Source organism: Pyrgilauda ruficollis, unplaced genomic scaffold (assembly GCF_017590135.1).
Source record: "Pyrgilauda ruficollis isolate IOZ18807 unplaced genomic scaffold, ASM1759013v1 scaffold66, whole genome shotgun sequence".
Taxonomy (NCBI): Eukaryota; Metazoa; Chordata; class Aves; order Passeriformes; family Passeridae; genus Pyrgilauda; species Pyrgilauda ruficollis.
In genome coordinates this window covers 4,373,016-4,395,172 of record NW_024528377.1, presented here as the reverse complement: position 1 = coordinate 4,395,172, position 22,157 = coordinate 4,373,016, and positions in this window count along the sequence as shown.

The window sequence follows — 22,157 nt, the reverse complement described above, 5'->3', positions numbered from 1 at the left end:
ATATCAGGCAGGGAATAGAGCACTCTGGGGTGCTGTACTGAAAATATGCATTGAACTTATTAGGCACATTCATTGTGGCTACCAGCCTTCATTTGTAACCAAAAAAGAAGATAATGCAGGCTCTGTCAGAGCATGAAATCTGTGTGAAGAACACGCAGCAGCCACTGCTTGTAGCTGCAAACAGAGAGCAAGTTCTTGGTATTGTTAGGCCCACCATATAATAAACTCCTCTATTCTCATTTTTCAGGACAGCTGGAGGATGCCCTATCACTATTCAACTGAGAAAATAAAGACCCAACATCATATAAGTTTTTGCTCTTTTTGCTGAGTGTGGTCTCTTCTGTGTGCTTCGTTTAGTGCCACAAACAAACACAATGTTTGACACCTCTACCTGCTTAATTCTTGATTTCATGGCTAATCTATCATATTTATCTATCAAAATATGAAAATAATTCAGTAGCATGAATGGAAAAAGGGATTCCCACCACCGTCACAGTTGCTCAGCTGCTTTCACTGTGTGATATGTGGTTACTGCAACCCCAGTCTTGTTGAAAGCAAGGGGTTGGTTTTGTATAAATGTGATTCAGTGCTGTGAGAGCTCAGCTCCAATGTTAAGCTCAGCAAACCACCCAGGGACGTGTTATGCTGTCCTGAGCACTCAGAGATCAGTGCTTGAGTGCAAAGTGGTTACAGACTCTCCTGCACTGGAGAGAAAAAAAATACCTCTTTTTAAAAATATTGGTGCCTTGCCCACATGCTACATTTTTGATACACAGTATATGGAACCATGTTTTTTTTTTTTTTTTTTTTTTTTTTTTTTTTTTTTTTTTTCTGGAGAGTTTAGTAAATAAACCAAACGCCAATCAACAAATATCAAAAATTGCATTTCTGTGTGACTATTCTGTGACTGGTTGGGCTTTGTTTGTTTTTTGTTTCTTTTTTCCTTAACAAAACAAGGCCTTCCTCCTTTAGCCTCTCTTAAGATCAAAGCAGTTGTCATCAAGGACAAAATATGTCCCTGGGAAAAAAAAAAAAAGAATAAAAATTTAGTTGAATCCACCTCTCCTGGATCCTTGGCTTAAGGTAATGGACACACTGGATAGTTTGGGATTATGGTTTTAGTGCTTCAGTTTTACCACCACTAAAACAACAACAGCAGCAAGCCTTGTGTGTGGTACAATAGCTGAGAGGCCTCAAAATTAATTCAGGAATTCCTCAGGGCAGGAATTCCTCCTAATCCAGCCAGAGGGACCCAGCTCTGCCTACTGAGCGCTTGCATTAAATGTTGTCTGGGCCTTCCCCAAAGCCTGAAATGTTAAACCACTGCCTTTGAGCTTTGTCTTCTTGTATTGAGAGAGACACAGAGATGTATATCTCCACCCCAAGAGTTCACAAGAATTATTATTTACACAGCATTTCTTAGATACCGAGCGTTGCATGCTGTTATTTTTGTATTCTTTTGTACTCTGCTAAAAAAAAAAATATTGTATTCTGCAGGCACTGCACAATTGCTAATTCTTTTAATTTATGTCCTTAGAAGATAAGATAGGGTAGAATAGGAGAAAAAAGAGGGCCTGCAATTAGTGCAGGCAGAGCGTTTTACTGTGCTTTTTAAACCCCTTAAGTTGCCAATGTAGTTATAGCACTTAATTTTACAATACCCTAATCTCTAATAAAAACCTTTAATCTAGAGCTTTATTCTCCTTTTGAAAAGACATTTTTGTGGGTCTCAGAAGCAAAGCATTTATGTTGTCAAATGGCACATTTAATGGCTAAAATACTCAAACATACATAAAGCATTAGCTTTCCATAAAAGGTCTTCTGACTTTTGATAGAAGTATCATTTTCATTGCTGGAAAAAGTCAGTAAAAACTGAATACTATTTATGTTTGTAACTTTTGGCTGCCCTACAAAAACAAATTTTAGAATGCAAACTTGTGTTGATTAAATGAGGTAGCTTTTAAGATCACTTTTTAATTTTACTCATCAGAGCCATTTTGAATTTCAATGCTTTTAAATAGAGCAGAGCCACCTTTTCTGCTTGTGTTTGCAAGACAGGGTACACTGCACAAGACACTAAAAGTAGAATTTAAGTATTTAAGAATCAGATTTAAAGTTGTCATTCCACAGAATCACTTATTTATTATCTTTCTGACTCTGGTTTTTTAAAATCCTTCCTAATTTCCTCACCTTTGTTCCTACTGCATTCTTTTTTTCTTTACCTGCTAGCACCTTCTTTTCCTTTCCTCTCCCAAAATACACAATGAAATTATTTTATTTATCCTTAAAAAACCAGTACCATCTCAGTTAATAAAGTACCAGAGTCTTCCACTCTGTCTCTCTACAAAGAGCCTTATTCTCTGTTCCAGAATAAGACACTTTAATTCATAGATACTAATTTCTGAGTGTAGCTGGGGACAATAGAACATGAAAAAAAATTAAGCTAAACCAAACACTGGGTTTTATTTTTATCTTTTTTTTTTTTTTATTCCAAGTCTTCTATTAAAGTAAATCATGCCCTAAACAGGGCATGTTTGTTAATGCATCTTCCCAAAATATCTTCATGGATTTGTTGGAATGTTTTTGGGGTTTTTTTTTGTTGTGCAAAGGATCTGTGCCTATTCATGGCCTCTTGCCACATTTCCCACCACCCAGAGCCCAACCTGCATTAAATGTATTCCTCAGCATCACCCTGGTGATCTGCCCACTCCAGTGTCAGCATCACAGGAAAAGTAAAGTGGTGACACAAATTTGATGACCTCAGTGCACGAAGGTTGCAATAGCATACAAAAATGAACCTATTTTAGGTTTATTGCTAGCGAGCCTGAAAAATCAGTTGGGGAGAGAGGGGTGAGTCTTTATAAGGGCTGTATTCTCCATTAAATATAATCCAGGTCTGAAATGCAAGGAGTTCACCAGCCAAAGATATGATTATTACTGAGTTAATGAGTAGGTGTGATTGCACAGGAACATGCTCTTCCTCCAGTTTTTTCAGGGAAAATTGCCTGTTAGAAATCTTTCACCCTTTCAGTGACTGATGCTTCTGCAGTGTTTAATCAGCTTAATATCTGTCCCTACTCCTCCTGACCCTTGCAATGAATTCAGTCCTAAACTTTCTCCAGCTGAAAGGAGGACCTATAATTTGCAAAGCACCACCTACATCCCAATCCAAACATGACAAAAAGGTTAAAAGGAGGAGAATATTTCATCCTCATTCAACAGAGTGCTGTGGCCCAAAATGTGTGGGTCATTTTCTCAAGTCTCTGGTGAAGCAGTTATTGAATCACATCTCATACATCTCCCTTGAAGAACTCTTAATCACAAGAATTCCTTTGTTGAGGATTCATAGTAAAAGGGATAAAAATAGGTTTGTAAGGAAATTTTGTGTAATGGTCAAGTAGATCTAGTTGTCAGCACTTAAATTCTGGCACTTGTGTTCAGTGTTTGCTGAGGGTAAATCTGCTGTGGTGCCACTCTTGAGGATGAGACATCTCCTGGGAAAGGAAGCTCCTTGGCACAGGGAGAAATCCAAGAGACAGGAATGAGGGCAGCCTCTCCAGAGCATGACTCAGACAAATTCAACTGAATCACAGCTGTGACACTGCACTTTCTTGAAGGCTACATAAAACCATTATTCTGTCCCTAATATTAGGAAAGTGCTTGCTAAAAAAAAAAAAACCAACAAAAAACCTCAATATTAAGACAAAATAATGTGTTCTGCAAGGCAGACTAATGGTTTGGCAGGGGTCAAAAGTTAAAGTAGCAGCAGCACAGTAGAGCACTCTGAGGACTGGGAAATAAAAATAAATATACAAATACATCTGCTTTGATTTGCTAATGATAGCTCTCAGCTAGACTACAGTATTGGAATGCCTGGTAGCCACTGCAAAGTGACAGCAGTTATAAAGCAAATCACAAAGACACAGCTATCTGGAGTGACAATAATTACATAACTGGAAATTATTTACTTTTATGCATTTAAATGGCAACAACTTAAATAGGCCTCAGATTTGGCATCATCTTCAGAAACACAGCCCAGAGCAATAAAAGACAAAATGTAAAAAACAGCTATGCATGAGGTAGGAAAACCAGAGAAGACCTTTAAAAAAAACCCCCTCTCTATTTACACTTGATAAACTCTGCCCAGATATCTATTCAGAATGACAGTGTTGTAAGATGGTGTGCAGATCCAGAAGATTCATAATGTATCTTTTTTATACATTGTGATCCTGTTGATTAAATGAGAATTTTTTTTATGGTTTTCAAAACATAAATACTTTTTAAATGGTTTTTAATAACATGAATAATGGTTTTCAAAAATAATATAATAATGTTTTATGCAGCATTAAATACTACATCAATATCTTTTAGCTAAATTTAATCTTCATATAAAGAATTCAACTTTTTTTTTCTGTACAAACAAATTGTTGGTTGCTCCCACTCTACTTTCTGCTTTTCTGCCCTGAAATTCCATGCACTCAAATTTTTGAGCTCATAGGAGTGTGGTGTGGAAGAAAAGGGAAAACACTGTTTGTGGGTAGCAGGTTTATCTGTATTTTTTGGAACACATTGAATATGAATGCATTTTTAATAGTAACTTTTATTTAGGGCTTACAGAAAGGCATTCATTTCTAATTTAATATCAAGACATGATTTTTTACAAACCACATAAGTATCAAACTTGTGGAGCAGAACGCACCAAAAGAAATGAGCAAATAACTTAGGAAATGTTTGTAAATCCGTATCTTTCATTTATTGTGTTGTCTATGCAGTTCACTTCAGAGTACAAACTTGTGTGCTTAAATGCACTGATATAAAAATAATGGGAGACTAATTTTTTAAAAAAAACTGTGCATTCTGTGTTAAATTTTGGATTTTATTGGAGTGAACTGTGTTCATCACAAATCAAATCCAAGGACTGACAGATGCAGTATTCTGGAGAGAAGTCATGTAAGTTCCCCACCACACAAATATTGAAGGACAATAAGTGATTTGAAATCAAGATTTGAATCATTCTCTGAAGTACCTCTCAGAAAATATTGAATTGATAGCTATTACCATAACCTTGACACTCAGCTATTCTGAAAAGGAATGATTTGTATCATAGCTGAAATTTAAGAAGCTCTTTTTTTTTTTTCATTTCATTTGCTGTTATAAGGCTGAAGCTTCTCTCACCTATGAAAAGAGTTAGGACTCAAAGCTGAATGCAGATGCACCAAACTATAAACAAACCAAGAAAAAACACCAATTCTAGCAAAGTTTCATGATCACTTTTGATAATTATTGTGGATTTATACCCAGGTAAACTCATAGAGGAAACAGTCAGAAAAGAGGGGAGCTTTTTTTTTCCTGATATATAAGCTCCCATTTCCTTATATAATATATTAATGTTTAAAATAGTGTATTAGACAAAAGATTGGATTTTGTTCTTTTTCATGCTGATGAGATCATTGCAATTATTTTGATCTGCTGTTTGTTAAACATTTGCACAATCTGTCCTTTCACCCTAGCAGCTCAACCTCAAGTTAACAACTGCTACTGTTGGTAAAACTTTCATATCTTAAAACTTGATTAGAAGCTGTTGGTGGATATAAACTATATTTGTTATTTTTAAACTTTTTTAGTGTATGAAGACAGGCCTCCACGAATTATGACAAACAATGAGTGCTGTGCAGGAATGGCAGCTGAATGAGAATGGTTTTAGTGGGAGAATTTGTGGTTACTTTGATTGCAAGAATACACAGCATTGTAAAATAACTCTGAGGGTCTTACAAAACACACAAAAAATACTGTCTTTAAAAAAACCCCAAACTATATTGGCAAGAGAATATTTCAGTGAATATATACATTAAGCAGGTAACTACTGCCAAGCGTTTTCTAACAAATTTGAGGCAAACTATTCAGTACACCACCTTTTTTTTGCCAGCCACCTTCAAAAAAGGATCAGATTATCTAATTTTAGGCATTAATTTCCCTGTGCTTTGCTGCTCTATCAACTAATACCCAGAATAATTCTGTACAGAATGGCGTAGCAGAATTGTTCAGGAGACATAGAATGTGTCTGCCCACACATCTGTGTTTGCAAATTGGCTTGTCAGCACTCTTCAATCCCAAGTCAGGCCCAGTTATACCTATTATAAAACTCATAACATTTGTTTCACAGTTCCTGATATAGCACTGTCTATCCAAAGACAATTTTCAGTATATTTATAGTAATTTCATCAGTGAAGTATTACTAGCAGCCCTACAGACAGTGGCCATTGGGCAAAACATATAATATTCCACATTCCATCTTATCCATCAGCTTACATTAATTTTCTTTGTATCTCAGAAAGTTATCATTGTGAGTTTAGTTCTAGGAAAATAGTTCTTATGGCAGCTCTTTAAAAAATGTAATGTATTTCTGTATAAAGTTGGTGAGATAACAAGGAAAAACAGAATAGCTTTTCATTTCTCAATGTTATATTGAGTTTGTGAGAGAACAATCAGATACATCTTCATCTGTGTAAAAGTTTCAAAAGCAGAACAAAATGGGTTGAAATAAGAAATATTAAAATGTGTGTTACCCTTAATACCTTGTCATACAACTATTCATGTTTCTGCCAAAACCATTCCCGTCTACAGCCAGTTTTTGAGATGGTTTTGGGAACAGAAGCTTGAGCCCTGCAGTAGAATTTTCTGTCAATCTGATCACATCATGGTTTCTATCAAGGACAGCAGAACTTATTTAAAAAAATCAATTTAATAAAGTAAGTTGCTTCATTTGGAGGGGTGGACTTAGCAGAATTGCAGAAAACCTGTTGGGATGTGGGAGGCCCTGTCAGAAGGGTTCCAGCAAAGCAACTATTGGATGTTGGACTGTTTGTGGTTTTTTGATGAATTTTTGTCCAAATACAAATGATGTCTGAGAATGTTTTGGGTTGTTCATGTTATTCTTCCTGCTTGGGGAAATCAGCCAGCAGGGTATTCCTGTGCTCTCTGTTTTGGAAGACTGGGGCACTTCTGCTTGTGGAGCAGACAGACAATTTCTGATGTAGAACTGACTGAATAATATGGTTAATTATAAATGTTAGGATAATGACCTATGAATCAGGGGTGTGAAAGAGTGAATGCAGTACAGTGATTGCATCTAGCACAGTATAATGTGTTATGGGACAAGGGCTGATGATACAAGAGAATCAATGCCATCTTTCCTCAGAAAACCGAGAGATACTCATATTAAATAAATATGAGATGCCATAAAGAAATTAGAGAAGACAATCAATTTACTGGGATACAGCTGGAGTGAGTCAGAAAGACACAGGGAAGAGAAGTAGAATGCTTTTAAGATGTCTGAGTTCAACATAAGCATGATTTATGTTAGAATAAAATGGAGATAACTTCTCTCAAGCAGAAATAATCCTTCTGATCAGATGAATTATGAGAAGGGAAATAGAGCATGTTTATCAACAAGTGAGTTCTTGATGACTAATCATGACAAACAAGACTTCAAACACGTAAATACATCACTGCACTGCAACACCTCTGGGGAGCTCTCAAAAAAGACAGGAGGAAAGGAAACTTCTTCAAGGAAAAACAAATGTGAACAAATAATTTCTAGGTTGTAAATATAATTTAATCTCAAAAGGGGTTTATTCATATAACTAATTTTGGTTTTCAATTAACTTTATTTTGGATTTCCTCTGTATTTAGATCTTGAAGTGAAATTGCATTTTGAATTATTGTTGGTGAGTGAAGATCTGCAAACTAAACCTACTTTGATTCACAGCACAGAGGTGCTGTAAAAGGGGCAGAGAAGAGAAAAACAAGATTAAGGTTCTGCTTCAACCTCCTGTTCAGTGTTCAGAACAGCATGATGTCACTTGCCTTATGAATAAGTGGAGACCCATTCACCACTTTGACAGCAGTGCTAGAAAAAATGCTCTGTATGGGAACCCTTGGGAACTCACAAATTGAAAAGTGGATGAAAGACATTCATACATTTTATATGGACTTTGGTAACCTTAAGAACAGGAAATATATTATTCTTGTTATTATTTGATATGTGGCTGTCCATAACAAGTGAGCATACAATGTTTTGAAGGCTATAGTTTCAAAGATTTGGTGACTGGCTGAAATATAGTGACCAAGAATTGACTTCTAGGATGAAATCTCTTAAAATAATTACATTTCTTCCTCCATAAAAATGAGCATGTTTAGGATCTTTTCAGCCTTTAATTTAAAATCATGATTTAATTATTCATGTCCTGTTAAATATGAAAATTCCTGTCTCCCAGGTATCAGCAAGCATAAAAAACTGAAATAACTTTCTGGATATCAGGATTTTCTTACCCTTCCCTGTACTTTCTGATTCATACGGCCAAAGTAAGCCAAATTGCCATATTCTAACTCCATAAGAGAATAAGAGTTAATCATGTCAGATTGCCAACTTCTTAGAAACATTTGTTTGGTATTTTAGGGGAAGGTGGCTTTCTGTGTGCCAGAACAGAAGCAGAAGCAATCCTTAATTGCACATGAGCAGATGAAATAAAGGCCACAGGTTTCCAGTCTGTGAAGGCAACCAGTGGTTAGAGTAATTGCTTTTGATATATTCCTGCCTTAAGAGTTCTGAGCCTTGATTACTGCTGGCCTTTCCCCAAACACCAGTGGGGACTTTTCAGCTGTGCCTCCTGTACATGATGAAATCACACGGACAGGTTCTGTGAGCACTCAGTGCTCCTTTGCTTTCTGGGCAGAGAAACAGCAGCAGAAAGCGATGGAGAGGTCCGAGTTCGTGCATTTCCCTCCCCCTTAGGAGCTGGCAAAGCAGGAGAGGTGAGCCAGGGTGTACATGTCCAGCTTGCTGATCAGCTCAGAGCGAGTTTCACAGCCGCACCGAGCAGGGCTTGGGGCCAGTGGCTGCAGCCCGGCTTTCTTGGGGATTACTTCGCAAGTCTCTTTCTGATAAAGTCTCACGCTCTATCAAGGGAAATACAGGTTTTCTGGGAATTCTGTGAACTTTTGTCCCCAGTGCTCTTCTGTGTAAAGAAACTTCTTCTCTAGTTCCTTCCCTCCATGTCCCTAAATGGATATATTTGGAAACCTAGCAAGGCACATAGTGGTGATAAAATTTGTTTTAGCTCACCTGTTTCAAAGAGAAGAGGTAACTTACTGCTTCTCTGCTCCAGAACATGACCTAACAATCTGTGAAGTTTATGTGTGGGTTTTAACTGTGTAAATGGTTCAGTCTTTACAGGTTTTAGGCTTTAATCTCTAGAGGGAAAATAGATTTTCCTAGTTTAGCCAAAGCAGCAGTCAGTACTGCTGAAGATTCAGTAGATCTGAATCTTCAATCAGAAGCTTCCTCTGTGTGGTTAGGCCACAATCCTGTGTGCCCTAATACACCTCACTAATACAGTGAAGGTCTGTAGCAACATTTAGGGATTTCTGTGGTAAGACACTAGTGCAACAGCGAGGTTATACACTACAGAGTTTGCCTTCAAGGAATCTAGATTTTCAGGGAAACTCATCAGAATTTCTACATCTTTTGTAACAAATCTTTTTGAAGAAGGAACAGGATATGCAGCAATAGTAAGGTCCTTTGGCTTAAATAAGAACAAAATTAATCTCCTGAAGCATATTCCATCTTCTTGAGAATGGAAACCAACATCCAGCAAGTTAAAAGCTGAGAGTGTGTGCTGCTGAAAATCCAGTGTTTTTACTGCATTTCTTTTCCATCCACAGTATTCCATGTAATTGATGACAGAAATGAAAATTTGCAGCGACCATTCAGGTACACAAAGACACAAACAGTCAAATATAGTGAATTGGGGTGGATAGTCTGCTGATGAAGTCAGGGATGCTAAGTTGTGCTATTCTGTTTGCTGTACAGCAATAGCATACTCTTTAATCTACTTTAAAAATGGCCCACCTCAAAATGAAGTTATTTTGTCTTTTTCTTAACATGTCAAAAACAAGAGAAAGTGGAAACTGTATCCCAAATTTATCAAGGAGAATGAAACAAGGTAATGAAGAAAGAGAACATTTATTCAAACCAAGCTAACCAACACACCAGCCAAGCAGAAAATAACTAATGTGTGTTTGAGCAGGTAAAGAGTGTATCAGCAAGTAGAAATATATTGAGGTAAACATCTCACTGCTTTGCTTTCCACATATTTTTCTTTGAATTTAAACACAATTGTTAAAGATCAAATGGATCAAAACAAGAATTCCAAAACCTTGAACAATATCAATATTTCTTTATTCATAAGAGTGGATCATTTAGAGGCAGAGTGCAATGTCTGTCACGTTGCTAAACCAAGGAAAATGTCATAACAAATTGACATAGGGAGATAGTATTGACATATGGAGATATCCATAAGATAGGAGGTTATAGTGAATAGGAGGTTATTATGAATTGAATTTCAGAATTATATGGAATCAGCAGAATAAATTCAAAGCTGAACCATAGCAAAATGTAGAGTACTATTCAGGAGCTATGGGCAAGTGTGCTGCTACAAAATCCATTTTCCTTCAGTCCTTTTCCATCTCCCCTTTTTTAAACTTCTGCTCCCTAGTCATCACTCTTTTATCCTTCACAAGCCTTTTACCCCTGTGCATTGTAATTCACTTAATTCCTGCTTCTCTAGGCTGTGCAGCTTGCTATCAGAGGAGCGCTGAAAACAAAGGAGAGCTTTTCTGCCTGCTCAGTGTCATGTAGATGCAATTTCAGGGGAGATCCTTCCTAAAGCTGGAAACAACCTGCTCAGTATTGATTGAAGACCTCTCTGTCCAGCACTTGTGGGACTGTGCCTGGAGCACTGTGACCATTAAGTGCTCCACTATTAACTCCACCTCATCTAGGCAGGCTTCATTCCTCTCCCACCTAAGACTGACTTATGACTTGGCACAGTTTTATTCCCCTCACGGGTAGAAACTGATTCTTCTGACGCTCTCTGTCCTTGCTCAAGAAGCCAAATTGTGTTGGCTGCTCTGTGTGTTTAATTGCTGGTGTTTCTGTTTCATTGCAGTAATTCTTTAGGATGTGGCTTCCCACAGGATGGATGCAGGCTGAAGGAATGCAGAGGTACAAATGCAGTTTCTGCTCAGGAATTTTTGACAGTATGCAATACTATTTTATGCAGGATAAACATGTCTTTAATAAATATTCATATACCATTTGTCTAGGTTTCTACATGGGCATTGTCATAGCTACAAAACTCATTTAATACACAAGTCTTTACTCTTTTAGCAACAGGTGTTCACTCTCAGTGATATTTCACTTTATTTGACACAATTGAGGCATTTAAATATTCTTTTAATATAAAGAAGAAAATTTAAATCAAATATTATTTTTAAAGCTATCCCGATGTGTATAAATACTGTCTTTGTATAAACAGATTAAGTATGAGAGCAGCATAGATTTAATGTGGGATAGATTTTTATCATGAGCAATAGTAAGTTTATATGTAGTAACTCCACTTGTAGAGATGTTTACAGTAATCTGTAATCAAAGTTGTTTTGTAACCAATTTTTAAGTGACCAGACAGCATTTTTCAAGGCTGTTGTATTGAAAAGCACAGTATTTGCTGTTTTTTTAAAAGTCTGCAGATACCAAGGAATGCTGCATATAAAGCTTCAGTGTTCTATAATTATATTAGATACAGTAGCTAAGTCACTATTTTAAACTGCCTATTTGTAAATATATTTGGCAACCAGGGAAAAAGTTTAGCTGTCAACCATTTATTATATTATTTTCTTTCAAAGAAAAACTTTTATTATCCTGAAATATGTAGCATAGCACTGAGGTTCATCTTGCTTAGACATATTTATTTTTCAGTAATTCCTCAAATATGTCTTTCACTACAACCTTGTTTCATGTGAGGATTACCTGGAATCTCCATAGACAGAATCTTCAGTGATACAGCATTAAACATTGAATAAGTGACTGCAACTTGCATCCTGTATGTGAATTAGAGCTTAGCCCTTTTATGACTTTTAGGTCTCCTAATTTTGTTGGCTCCATTTCATCTCAAAGTGTATATATGTGCACTCACATATGTTTTATCATATCTATATATACACATACACACATTAAATTGATATTTTAAATGTATCTATAGGCTTTTTTCTTCCTCTAAAATATATTTGGCAGATCTGTCCTGTCCTATATTTGGCATTTCATGGCCACAACACGTTTGCAGTGACCCTGGAGGTAGCAATGTCAGTTATACTGTGCAGCACAGCTGGGGATTCTCTCAGAGATCCAGCATGAATTCCAAAATCAGCTGAGCTGCAGGAGCTCCACAGTGCATGGAATCTCATTAGGCTGGGTTTTAGCTCTTCAGGCAGAGCAGGAATGAATCTGGTTCAAGAACTAGGCTGATCAGGGCTTGGGTATCCCAGTACCGAGATCAACTGGGCAAAGATTTTAGAAGGATTCAATGCCAAACAAATGGAGGTTCATACATGGCTATCCAAAATCCTTACTACAACAGTCTGACAGAAATATATCAGCCCTGCATTTATTGTATTCTCTGTCTGTTTTTCAGAAACAGGCATTATTCTAAGAACAAACACTATTTCCCCCGACTTCCACCACCAGCACACTTAGATTTTTTTTTCTTCTTCCTTCAATTTCTTTTATTTTCTGACGTGGATACTCACATTCACCAGGCCACTTGCCAAGCTCTTTTTCCTTTAGGTGTGTTGGTGGAAAATGGATCTTAATCTTTTCCACCTGGCACATCAAAGAGGAGTTCTGCTGTTAGGTATGAACTTGTGCACCCAGAGTTTGCTTTAAAGGGAGGAAGGAGGGGTTGCTCAGAGCTCTGCTGATGGGTGAACCACTAAATTGAGCTTGCAGTTCAGAATGATGTGTGTTTGGGGAGAGATGGTTGTTAAGTCCAACTTCCCAAGGGAAAAATGCAATCACCCATTTCATGCCCCATTCCCTGACATCAAAACATGTATGAAGACTTTATTCTCCTTCTTACCAGACCGAGCAAAGAGATCATCCAGCCTTTAGCCTGGACACCTGAGAAAGAGCCTCTGAACTGCTCAGTGTCACAGCAGCATGGAAGCTGACTCCTGACCTACATGGCCCAAAGTCAGGAGGGTAATTCAGGCTGTATTTGAATTTTTTTCAAGCATCAAAAGGCAGAATGGAAACAGGACAAACTGAATTGAGCTCTCCTGTAAAATCCTATATTGACAGTCAGGGTTGCACAGCTGAGTAAAGAGGGAAATAGCAAAAAGAAAAACAGAAGCAAACATGCTGAGCAATATATTTTGGCTTTTGAATTGTTTTTCTGCTTCTGGATGAGGCAAATAATGCACCCAAGAAAGCACTTCTGCCACTGTTGATATGAGACTACAGATCTGCATGGAATACTTGAAAATGCATAAATTCTTCACTAATTACATCTTAAACAAACATTTAATATAATTTCAGATTTCACCACATCATACTAATGAGCTACAAACAACTGTCCTTTGACCCAGAGCTTACAGCCCCTGGCAATTTCCTTTTACTTAGCACATCATGAAGTCTTTAGATGGCAATTTTACAATATGACATGGTTAATAATTTGGTCTTTTAGAAGCAAATGAAATAGAGAATATTCTTCTAGGGAATTGAAATTATCAGGATTATGCTGCCCATGAGGAGCTTAATGAAACAGGAACAGAAGCATCAAAGTCACTTTTGACTGCAGAATTTAATGATAAATATATTGAGTTATTTTTGTTTCTGCTTCAACTTTTTGCTTATAAAAATATTGTGCCAATATCAGTAGGAATTAGACATTGGAATTACCTATTCTGTGCAGGGGTAAATTTGCAAATGCTTTCACCTCTTCTAGTCTGGTCCTATATATTCAAAGAATTGACAGAAATACCCTTTATATAGGAGATTCTTATAATAAATCTTGCTTTTAAAAAAAGTACTGGACAACCTCAAATTCTAAACTGAAGATCTATGGCAAGCAAAAATCCAAGAGTTTTTTCCACCTTCATTCTTCACCTAATTTTTAATGAAGCACTGTGAGCTTTATGTATTTCCTTTCCCACTACATAATGGTCAATCACCTCACAGAAATTAAACAGAATTTCACTCTACTGGATCCACAAAATCAGTATGGGAAGATTTTTAAGAATTGTTTTTATATCTTCCTGGTGCAAAAGAAGTGACCAGAACACAGTTCTCCAGCTACCTTCAAGCTATGTCAGGAATGATACTAATCTTGCTCCTTTTCTGCCCACAGATTGCTCATTCTGTAGAACACATGAGCATTTTCTTACAGCTGTCAGGGAACTCCAGTGGAAAAATGAGTTGAACCACACAGTTGAACCTCCTCAAATTCAGAAGACACTGAACACTCTTACTCAGAGCTTAAATGGACAATGTGCTTTACTTGACTCTTGTGTTTTTGACTAGAGAAAGAATAAATGCTTAGCATTTAATTTACTCAAGCTTCTTGCCTTTTAAGAACATTTTGGGATATAGTAGTATTAATTTAAAGAAAATGAATCAACACATGTTTAAGACAAAAAAAATTGCAGCAGAATCATGCTCGGGATATAGTAGTATTAATTTAAAGAAAATGAATCAACACATATTATAATTAAGACAAAAAAATTGCAGCAGAATCATGTAGATTAAGTTATAAAACAGATTTGAGCAAAGGACTGGAAACTGGTCTGTGGAAAATGTCTTCAGGCAGGTTCATCGTCAAAAGAAAGGAACGTTTCTGTTGTTGTCTGTACCTGCTTTATTAGGTCCTTCATTTTGCATGATCAAATTCAAGCAACTGTAGCATCATGGTAGCTATATCATACTACTCCTCCCAGTATAAATAGTCACATGATTATAATTAATAAGACAATTAAGTACTTTGTTGAACTGGGATTTAAACAGAGGAGCCAGAAAAGAGCTGAAGGCAGAATAGAGCCTATGCATTTTAATCTTATCTTTCTCCCCATGAATACTTTATGGCAAATAACAGGTTGTTTTGAAAGAACCTAAATTTTAAGCACAGTTTGTCCCATAATCTGTATCACACATTTGGCAGCCTATGTAACTTTGATAACAGAAAATAAATTATTGCACACCAAATACCGAAATGTTAATTATGCTTTTCATTGGCTTCAGATAAATCCATATTTAGTAATGGATTTAGGCATATGGAACTACAGCCCAGGGGCTGAAACAACAGCTTGGTTCTTGCAGGGCTTACAGATCATAGAAAGAGTGTTGTCAATGTGTCTTTAAAATGACCTTTTGATGGAAAGAAAAAGAATAAACTATAGCTGCTCAGTGAATACATACAGCACTGGATGATAATTACTAAAGGAGCTGGTCTGAGCAAGAATATATTAGCAGATAATGTTAATTATTGAAGAAAGAACAACAGAATAAATTTGCATGTAGATGTTAATATGGAAAGCAATGGTACTGAATTTGTGTAATACAGTACCTGAAGCAATCACATTTATTTTATGGACTTGAAAAACTGATGAACAAGAAGGTGACTTCTTACTGCAGATGTGCTTCAGGCATTGCTTCATTAACAATACAAGAATGAATAATAAATACTTCAAATAAGCTGTGCTTCTCGTATCTGTCTCTAATGACTATGTAATTAAAGTAAGTTGAAAATGAGAAGTCTTGTGTGAAATATAGTTCTTAAATAAAATTAATGTCTTCAGTGAACTGGAAATTCTTTTCTTCTCAGGAATAATCACAGGGATTTGTAAAAGATATTTACTAATGAACTTGTAAGCATTGGAAACAAAACCCCACTTATTCTCATCTGTTGAATGCTATAAAGCAAGAAAGACATCATAAGGAAACTTGATGACTTGGAACATGCCTGCTTCTAAAGGGAAGTTATCTATGATGCTTCAAGATCAATGGAGTCAATGGTACAGAACACAGCTGTTCAAGGCATTTTTTCCACTTTTCCATCCAACACAAAGTTTAAGGAGTTTTTCCACCTGTGTGAGCCTGATTTCTGAGTGGTGATCTTCTCAGAGGAAATCTTGCTAACAGTATCTTCAATGTAGGGTAAAAAACCCCAGAACTCTACAAGTGTCCCCCCTGCCCCCAATAATTTGTTCATCTTCCCTTTGTTTATCTTGTTTCAGAAACAAAGTGTTTCTATCTGAAATCAAAGACATTTATTGAAACCTACCCTTTTTTGTTTTTCACTGAAACCATTCTCTAGAAGGTTTAGCTGTCAATTCCCCACTCCAAGAGAAGTGGTTTATAGGATATTTATTTTTCTTAACCTCTAGAGGAACTTGGACTCTTTCAGCCATAGAATCCCCTTAGTGGGATACATTTCCCATTATGCTGCCCCAACCTCCTGTCCCAGCTGTACCCCAAATTAAACATTCCCTTCCAAGGGAACGAAGTGTGAGTAGGTGGACACAGAATGAGCCATATGAAATGGGCATTTCACCATGTGCCCATGCAGAATGACTGGAGGATTAATGCCACAAGGGGCCACAGAGACAATCTCCAGCCATGGGCATGAATGACTGTGAGCACAAACTCATGTTTTCATCTCAGTTGAATGTGTAGGATTTTGGCCTGATCTGTGTATTTGGGTTGAAATCTAACTCATTGGTGGGCAGGCTGTGTCTCAGAAGTCAGATAACAGTAAAATTACATGAGCAGCACTGTACTCCATGTTTTGTCTTCCTCAGGCTTCTGAACTTCTTGTGTTTAAGAATAAACAAACTGTGTTTTAGGAAAAGCAATGAATAAGTGAGTAAGCAAAGACTTTTGATCCTTTCCTTTCTGCCAGTGAAGATGAGCACACCTAAATAGCTGTGGGCTTGCCAGGGGCTGCTGCGCTGATCTGAGATCTGTGTAGGTAGATCTTGAATCCTTGCTGAAAAGAAAGTTGTCGTACATGAGAACACAGCAGTGTGCTTGAAGATGTAGGTTTGTAATTCTAAATTCTAAATTCCAGCCAGGACAGAAAATTTCTTGTTTCTTGATGCTTTTTCATTTTGTGAAAGGAACTTGCATCAGCTGTCTGAGAATTTCATTTGGGATCGTGGCAGCTTTGCACACGTGTCCCAGTAACAATAATATAATAATATAATAATATAATTATTTTAATCCCTAACTCAGTTTTTAAAAGCCAGCCCTTGTCTCCAATCTAACCTAGACACTGACCTTCCATTCCCCTGAGATTGTGTCTCATCTGCAGTTCTGGGGACATGCAGAGGGACAGCCCCTAGACAGGTCTCATCTGCAATCTCTGTCACTATCAGCAGACTTTATTAGGATCCCAGGATCCTAAAAAAACCCTCAAGATATTAATTTATTAATCTCAGGTATTAATTTAAGGATGTGTAGTAGTTCCTTTTTCCATTCAAGGATAATTGACTACATTAATGATCTATTATGGCATGGGTAATTTGTTTTAAATATTATTATTATTATTACATCGAATTCCTGCAGTTTTTAATGGTGACAATACATTATTATTATTATTATTATTATTATTATTATTATTATTATTATTATTATCTCTTATTCCCTCAGTTTTGTATGGTGACAATTCCAAAACCTTTCTATAACAATCATGTCTCATAACTCTGGAGAATCCCAGGATACTATCCTTTGAATAGCTCAAAATAGTTATTTTTTGAAACAATGACTCTTTGAAACCATTCTACATTTTTTATAACTCTGAAGCTTTCATTAAAAAGGACTATAAAATCCACTTTTTGGGCAGGAATGGCATGCTGACATACAGACTTAGAAAATATCTTGCACCTGGCATGTACTAAATCTGTTTTTTCAGATTTATTGAAACATTTTAAACCATTCTTACTGTAGAAGGGAAAATAATCCTTGAATTTAGTCTTACTGTAGCTGCAGCATTAATGTGTTGCTTGTTTGAGCTCAGTGAGAGGGAGACACTTGACAGAACATTCTTTAGATTTCCTTCATTTTTATTTCCTCTGTTTTAAAATCATATTTTCTTTTCATTCCCACAATTTGGAAAGGAATGGGGAGTAAAACATACAGTAGAGATTTTAGTACAGAATACAAGCTGGAAGACATACAAGCAAGGTATTTTGTTTTACAAAAATTGTCTTTTCCATTCCACAAATGAAGCAAAGAAAGAATTTTTGGAAAATGCAAAGAGGAAAATACGAATTTCTTCCAGTTCACTAGGAATTGGCATATTGATAGACTTTGCTTTCTGCCAACAGATAACTGGATAACTGGAGTCTTTATTGCCTGTTTCAGATTTAAATATCCTGAAATAAAAAAATAAATTAGCTTTTAATTCCACACATATATTTGAAAATGAAATCATTACACTTGTTTCACTGTTTTCATTTTGATAGGTTTTCCACTTGCTGTAGTACTAGAAAAACATGAAGCAAACTTTATAATGAGAACTTTATATATTCAGTCCAAATGCTAAGTGTCTTCTCATTTTAATGCAGCTGTAAGCTGGCAATGAAGTCCAAGCTAAACTCTAACGTTGCTGGCAGTAAAAATGATAATTTTCTTTACAACAACAATTAGTGACAGTTTCAAAATTGTTATCAGAAGTAAAAAATTTGAGCCAATTTGGCTCAGGTACATTTGTACCTATTTGGTGATTCCAATGAATCTGCAAGCCTGAAAATGGAGGAGCAGAGTTTCAACAAAATTTCTGTTTTATTTTGAGAGAAAATGACATCTCTGTGTAAAGCTGTTCTTAACTTCTGGAGTAGGTGATCTTCTCCTTATGACAAAGAACCATGGCTGCTCAGGAACAACCCAAGACAAGAAGAACCAAAATATACTTGATGATAATGTATTTTTTGCAGGCACGAATCAAGTCTTTAGCAGCAGATTTTTCCAGGTGTGCTGTACTCCTGACTGCAGTGGAAAACTGCTGCCTGATACAGCTGGACAACTTGAATTTTTTGCTTTGCTGTAGATATATATATATATATATATATATATATATATATATATATTTGTATATTATATGTGCCAATCCTTCATTTCTTTTGTTAAAATACAGGGAACTGGGAAAAAAAAAAAAGATATTCACAAAGAGCTATAAGAATGTGAATGGTTTTCAAATCATTAGAGAGAAAAGGAGGCTATTTTAGGAATAAAGATAATGAAAGCTGGCATGTATTCCCTATGCAACAACAAAAAATCATTTATAGACAAAAAAGGAAGCAGTTGCAACTGTCTCAAAGATATTCAGAGCCACAAAAGTGTACAAATAAAAGTTCCCTGAAGTTTTCCATGGGGTTGTACACCTTCAGTTTCTTCTCATAATGTTTATTCTTCCCCAAGTTTCCACTTTCCAAAAGAATTTTGAAAAAATAAAAAATTCAAGCTCATCCTGGAGAATGTAGAGGGAAATTTGACAACACCTGTTCTGTAATTAACTTTTCTAGATTAATTTTGCAGATTTGCAATAAATGAGTGAACATTTTCAGTCAGATCAGAGCATTTATTCTGCTGAAATTCCATCCTTCTGAGCAGCTTTTGTTGCAGATTCTGGTTTCACAGATTCCCTCTTTTACAGAGGAAGGAAATTGAAAGAAAATGAAAAGTTCATAAAGGTAGACTGATAGACTGATACTGCAATATTAAATGCTTTTTATTATTGCACTCCTTGCTACAGTTTTGCCATATAGAAATAGCATTTTAAAGTAGAGAGAATTTAATTCTACAGAACCAAAAAGTGTATTGCAAAATTCCATATATTTGCATCTCATAAGGGATTGATCTAGTGGAATAAATATTGAAACTGAAAGTTGTTTAACTGCTTAGTCTTTTTCATTGTTCTTTATTATTCCCTCTTGTTTGCTCATGTTTAATATTTGTGAAAAATGTGATTTTTTCCAATCCAGATTTTCTAGTGTTATATCTGTGTCTATTAGCTCTTAAATCTATGCCCAAAATTTCTTCTATTTTTTGGTACTGCAGATATAAACTACACTCCAACAAGCCATCTTCATTATAGCAGCCCTGGCTTGCATAACATTTTTAATAAAATTACTTTTACTTTCAATAAAGCAAGAATCACATATTGAACCAAATTCCATGTAAAGACAGCTGCTTGCTCATTGAATGGTGTCCAGCAGCAGCACAGGCACTAAAGGATTGGTGGATTGGTGTTGGATGGATCTCAGCAGCAGCTGTGGGGTGAAAAGAGAATGACCCATAGGTAATGCAGCTCTCTCTGAAGAACCTAGGGAGCACAGAAAATGCTCCATCTTTCTCTCTGTTCAACTGCTTCGGCTTGTCTGGGAAATTAATTATCATATCCAGGTACACAGGGAAAGGAACCTTCCAAATCAGAGGGCAGTAAGTATGCAAAATCTTCATTTTCCTTCAAAAGAGTAACCTGAAGATGCCCATTTTTGCACCATGTGTTTTCTCCTTGAAACCGTAGCAATGAGTAGTTCTTGATGACATTTTAAAACCAAGACAATGAAAGCAGTCATGGCCAGTCAGCAGTGGCTGTCTAAAGCCACAGATGAGTATTTATTTATACAGATGACTATTTACAAAAGGGAGTGTTCAACCCATGTGGCACTGCAATTCCCACCAGTAATGAGGAACAGCAGCAAAATCTTATGCTTAGATTAAAAACATGTAATATTTTTCAGAATAATGCTTAAATGTTCACACTTGTTTCCTAAGTGTAGTGTTTACCGTAGTGCTTGAAATGAAACTTTGTTTCTGTTGAAACTCTCATTAAAAGTTATGTTTACAGAAAACAGCAAGGATGATAGGCATTTGTAATAATTTGTGATAAATGTTAGGAAATAATCACTATCACAGTCTGAAAGTAAACCAAAATCACATTCCTTTGGCCTTTGTAATAAATACTGAGAGAGAGGGAGTAGCGTTACTTTATTCTTTAATGCTGCAACACCCAGTCTACATCCCTGGTCAGTCCTGAAATATCTTCTGCACTAGCTATAAGAAATTTATTCCTCCAGTGTCCTGATCTTCCTTTTGTTCCTGTGCCTGTATTAGGCATTCAGAGATAAATGCACAAGCAAAGCCTGAAGGATGAGTTTACAGGGGTTCTGTAGCAAAGAAAGAAATCTGGATATTATGTCCCAATATCTTTGCCACTCTACCGTACCAACTTCTTTATAATCAATGCTTCATTTGGGGTTATGTTACATAAGTGAATATAATTTTGGTTAAAATTACAAAAGAAGATACAAATTTGCTTGCTATCTCACCTGTAACATTGTGCTGCCTTTGACATTTTGACCATTACTGGTAAAGTACTTAAAAAGTACATGAAGAAAGTGGAAAAAAAAAACAAAAAAACCCAAACAACCCAAAACCAAGAAAACCCCCAGATTATTTCTAGTCACTGCAGACCTGAATTATTTTTAAAGAGATGATTGACTGATGGAAGTCTCTGTACTCTCCTGAGTGATCCAGAAATAAATCGGTTAAACAACTCCATTTTGTCTTTTCCCCCTGGTTTTTTTTATTTAGGCCATCATAACAAAGATAGTATTTCAGCAAACATTGAGGCACTTCAGCACTGGAGACCTTGATGTTCAGATGCTGATCATTGCATAATTTGTTCCAGTCCATAAAAGTGTGAGGAACAGGGAATTCCTCAACAGATTTTTGCCCCAATATATCCTCTGACAAAACCTGAATGTTTTCCAGAATGTCAATACAAAACTTGTTGTCCTCAGCTTTCACAAGTTTCATAAAACCTGTGGCAAGCTGCCTTTGGTCTGTCACATTTACTGTCTCACTCAGGCTTGCTGACAGCTACATGGGAGCTGGCAACTTGGAAGCAGTTTGCCTGGAGAAGAATCCCTGTAGAATGAGTGGGAAATGAGAAATGAGAAATGGGAAATGGGAAAAGGAAAATAGGAAATGGAGTAAGGGCAAAAGTCATTTCCAAAGGCTGTCCCAGTGATTTGAAGGCTGATACTGATGTGCCTCAAAGCATGAGGCACATGAGAGCCATGAGAGCAACTTCCTCAAAATCCTCTTGCCAGGAGGACAACATGGACGTGAACAGCTGCTCTTGCCCAGGCTGGTTTTGGGAACACAGCAGTTCCCTGCAGAGAAGTGGCAACTCTGATGGCCTTCTAGGCTTTGGGGTGGCCTTCCAGCCATTTTGGGTGGCCTTCCAGCCCTTTGGGGT